This window comes from Macrobrachium nipponense, chromosome 19 (genome assembly GCF_015104395.2).
Source record: "Macrobrachium nipponense isolate FS-2020 chromosome 19, ASM1510439v2, whole genome shotgun sequence".
Taxonomy (NCBI): domain Eukaryota; kingdom Metazoa; phylum Arthropoda; class Malacostraca; order Decapoda; family Palaemonidae; genus Macrobrachium; species Macrobrachium nipponense.
Genome location: NC_061088.1, coordinates 25,964,450 through 25,969,708, shown reverse-complemented (window position 1 = coordinate 25,969,708; position 5,259 = coordinate 25,964,450).

The window sequence follows — 5,259 nt, the reverse complement described above, 5'->3', positions numbered from 1 at the left end:
TATATATGAGATATCTATATATATAATGAGGCAATTGTATTTTAGATCGTAAAAGAGTTTCAGTCTTAGAGTAGATCTCGGAGTCCAAAAGTCTGGCCAACCCGGCTGCAAGGTGTAAGAGTCTCTTAAGACTAATGTAAACACTGATTCATAAACCTTGATTCTTCTGGTTACTAAGCGAGATGCAAAACTTATTTTCCTTTCGATGCGTGTAAAAAGTTTCTATCTGTAGGAAGGGGGAAAAAACTGCCCTTGTAGTAGTACTACAAGTTTCAGATGACTCGTTTGACAAGTCATTTACTCTTTAACTCTTGCTACCGTCACTCTCTCCGGTGGGTTTACAGCAACTTCCACGTAAAAGGAAAAGATGGACAGAATAGCACCGTCTCAGGATGTTTAAATGTAAGAATAAAGGAAATTATGGGCTACATAAGCCCTATCTCGTTTGGTGTTCCAAAAGGTAGTGCTCTAGGACATTCTCTGTTTTCGGAGTTTTCTAATGGTACGACTGTTGGCCTACAAAATAAGATAACACAGTTTGTTGATAATGTAACTTATGACACAGATATTTGCCGGCCCCTAAGAGTGAAATGAAGTTGCAACCTTCACAGAGGTCTGAAACGGTCAGAAAGGGTGTCACTGACCTCAAACTGAACCAAAACATTAGCAAAACTTAGACTCCGCTGACTAACCAACTTCCTACATTGATCCCGATCTACGAATGGAGGTGTGTGAGCATAACTTTCCTTAACGAAAGTAAATTTTCCTTTACAGTATTTGACGTTCCTCTCGATTCGAAACTTTCTTTTATTGCAGCACTTAAGATATACGTAATTCAAACCTGGCAGAAAAGTAGGTATCACTCGTGATAGCAGCACTTCCAGTATCTACACGAATGAAGTATTAACATTAAATACTGAAGATCTTTTGTTCTATCATTATCATATTACTGCTCTCCTGTCCGGATGTCAGTCACCTCTTCAAAATTTTATCTATTTGATAAAACTGGAAGAAATGGTGACCTCATTTTCTTATGCATTGGTATCTTGTGCTTGTAAAATTAGTGCGTGGCACTCGCTTTGCAAAACGTTGGCACTCTTTTTGTTTAGTTATTCTCTGACAATTCTGAATTGCTGCTAGTGTTTGTAAATACTTGTCATTTATCTATTTACTTTCATGTGTAGGGTATTTCAATGTTCGTCGATTTTATTATTATTTCACATCTAAGTACTGTTATTCCCTGGAAGCTTGCGCTGCGTGTTAAGGACCTCTGACTTGTTCTATGTGGGGATGTGCAGATTTTGAATAATAAAATAATAATAACAATCTGAATCTGTTCTGAAGATCATTTTACTAATTTTATATAAAGCATCACGTGATGCAATTGCAGTTACAACAAGAAGTAATCACTGCAACGTATGAAACGCTATTCTTCTAAGCTACAGAGTCTAATAAATATCTTAGATGTCTTATCAAAGTTAATAAAGATGACTGTAAAAAAAGAAAATATATGAAAGGGCTTTCAACCGGGTGAAATCGAGGTCTTGGTGAAATACGTCATCATGTAAAAGCTGCCGTTTCACATCAATTATTACGTGTCATGACAATGCTTCTAAAGACAGAGGCCTCTGAAGTATAGCACAGTTTGGATCTTTAAATTGATCGGCGTCCTTGAAAAATAGGTCAAGGCTACGTTGGGTGAAGATTAACAACAACCCTTTCATACCTTTTTTTACAGTTATCTTTATTAACTTTTGGCATGATAAGACTTATAAAATATTTATTATGTTACTATAAAACTGGTCAAAATCAAAGAATAATAATAATAATAATAATAATAATAATAATAATAATAATAATAATAATAATAATAATAATAATAATAATAATAATAATAATAATAAGGCATATACTGTCGATTTAAACTGTTAATAAAATGAAGTCAAACAAGTAATATTTAACCTTTAAGAATCCTTGACAGAATCCTCTTGTAATCATTCCAGCTCATAATTGAAAACAAGTAATCTACATATAATATAAAGTTTGCAGTAATTTTTAATTTTTTTTTTTTTTTTTTTTTTTACAAAAATCCACTAATGGAAATGTTTTAACAATACGATTCGCCGCCGATGCATTTCCGTTAACACAACTTGTACTGAAATACTTCCATAAATTTATAAAACTGGCTTTATTTAATAAAAAAATAAGAACGACTGATTCCTTACTAAAAGCGGTAGCGCACTCACACATACACACTCATATATATATATTATATATATATATATATATATATATATATATATATATATTTGTATGTACTGTGTGTGTGCGTGTGTGCATGCGTGTAGGTGTGCGGGTATGTGTGTGTATCATTTGCTTGTTTAAGCGCTTGTACCTATCAACTGAAACATTTCGAAGGTAAATGCTGAAATGATCTCTGCGCTTTCGCCCATCTTTCCTCAAATGGGCATAAATTTAGGGCACAGACACGAATAGCGGGTCCATATAATAGGGTGCGAGAAGCCTGGAGCGTCTCTCTTTTAAGTAGATCAAGTTCGTCCGAGTCACTTGAATGAGATTACTGGGTATAAATGCCACTACGCATTTCTCTCTCTCTCTCTCTCTCCTTCTTCTTCTTCTTGTTCCCTCTGCATTGTTACTACGGCATTTATCGTCGCTGTCTCAATATACAGGTAAATGAAAGCTTCCAGCAAGTAGTGTTATGATAGTCTCAGTCTCTCTCTCTCTCTTTCTCTCTCTCTCTCTCCCTTCCCAGTGTACTTCTATTACGGCATTTATAATCACTTTCTAAAATTTCACCTAATTGAAACAGAATCGAGCACATCGTATTATGTTAGTAGTCTCTCTTCATTCCTCGTGGAGGAATCATTCTCATCGTCCTGTCATAACTCTTCTCTCGCTCTCTTTCTTCTCCTCTCTCTCTCTCTTTCTTTCTTCTCCTTCTTCTTCTTATCGTTTCCGTGATTACTAAGCGTCTCGGTCTTATCTAATCCCGGCCATCTTTATCATCGTCTCCGTACACTGTCTACGCGTCTAAGCGCTCACTATGTCCACGGCCAACCTAAGATGCCCTTTTTCTTGCCCAGGCCCGAGGAAAACGAGACATGGGAGAAGAAGTGAAGAAAAAGAAGTCGAACTAATCCCGATGCCTGATATAGTATTGGGAGAGAAACAGAAGATTGTGTCGTTCAAGAGTTGCCGATTTTTGGGGAAACCGCTGATTGGCTGAGTGTCTGCTTTTGTGCATAATGACGACATTGTAATGTAATTACTTTGAAATTTAAATAACGGTGAATATACGTTAGTTTTGGCGAGCCATTATTATTTTATTATTATTATTATTATTATTATTATTATTATTATTAATTATATAAGTCTAGTACAAAGAGAATACATAGACATGACGACACCATATTTTCAAAGGAGAGTAATTCTCTCTCTCTCTCTCTCTCTCTCTCGCTCTCATCCAGTCCCTCTCGTCCCATCTCTCCCTCTCCTCTCTCTCTCTCTCTCTCTCTCTCAAGCTTTATATATATATATTATATATAATTATATATAATATATATATATAATCATTATATATATATAATATATTGCGTGTGTGTGTGTGTGTGTGAGAGAGAGAGAGAGAGAGAGAAGAGATAGAGGAGAGAGAGACGATGGAGAAAGAGAGAGAGAGAGAGAGAGAGAGTATCCAAACCATCCAATGAAAACGAGAACTCACCGTAAATGATTATAAGACTTCCTTATGAAGACACTTGTCCCCATTATACAAGTGATTAAAAAGGTTTCTTTTCGAAACTGGCTCTCCCTTCCGTACTGTGGGGATTTCAGTACACATTGGGAAGATTTGGTCTACCCATGGGAGGTAACTGATACCCTTGATATACCCTCAATGTCCTACGCGGGATGGTACGAAATAAATGCCCGATCTATCATCATGATACATGATAATCATTAATACTGAGACGAGAATATTTTTATTTAATTTAAGAAAATTTAAAATTATAAAAGTTTAGTTGACTACAGTAAACAACATTGACTGGTTTTCCCAAGCGTTTATATTTTAATTAATGAAATAATTGAACTTAACAATTTTGGCAAAGAATTCGTTATTTGACTAAACTGACCGTTACTTCATCCCAATAATTTTCATTCATCTTCATTTCAGCAATACTCCAGTGACCAAAGGAGTTGCAACGCCAATCAGCCTTCGCACTGTATCAACGACCTTAAATTGTACGGTCTAGTTATGGTCTAGATATCTGGACCGTAGGTCTAGCCATCCCTTCGATAGTCGGAAATAGAGGCCAAGGAAAAAGGAATTGGTAGTCAACATCAGCACCGAAAAAAAATCTCTAAATTAAAATTTTAAAAAGGTTCCTTTTCATGTGGGAAAAGATCAAAACAGAACTTAAATTCTAGCTTAAAGATAGAGAGAGAGAGAGAGAGAGAGAGAGAGAGAGAGAGAGAGAGAGAGAGAGAGACTACCAAAGTGGATATGTAAGCAAAATACCTAACACTTTAAATAACTTCTGTTGAATTCTCACTGAGTTTTATCCCTGTGGATTTTAGCCAGTAGTTTTTATCCGGGTGTGTGTGTGTGTGTGTGTCAGCGTGTGTTTAGAAACAGTCATGGATCTAGAACGCCAACGACAATGTTTGTCGTTCATTCTACCTCATAAGATGAGGCTACTTCTCGAATTAAATAGCTTCAGAAGGGCGGAATAAACCAGATTGTAATGCCCTACACAGATGGATGCGGAGATGAATTGGGGACGGATGAATAAGGCTTAAGAGACACCTGCTCGTTTTGAATGACTTTTTAAACTAGACAACTGACATTCTCGCTACAGTTCGTGGGCTGTGACTCGCTCAAGTTTTACGTCTGAGGTCATGACATTTTCATTCAGAAGAGGAAATGAATTTGAAAAATACCAACCATAATCATTCAGTCATCTAACGGTAAATAGGCTTATTCCTGTAGTCACTCTTGCAATGTGCAAATTATGTCACTTTCAATGAGCACTGGCACCTTGACAAGATGTGTTAGGAAGTGTTCAATCGATGAAACACACATACATATACACACACGCACATACACACGTACGCAAACACACACAACCATGTACTGCAAGTTACATGATACGCAAACATTGATAGAACATCTAAATATGCCTACACAAAGTAAGAGACGAAGTTGTGTAATGCCTACATGATTAGGCTTACTTAAAATTG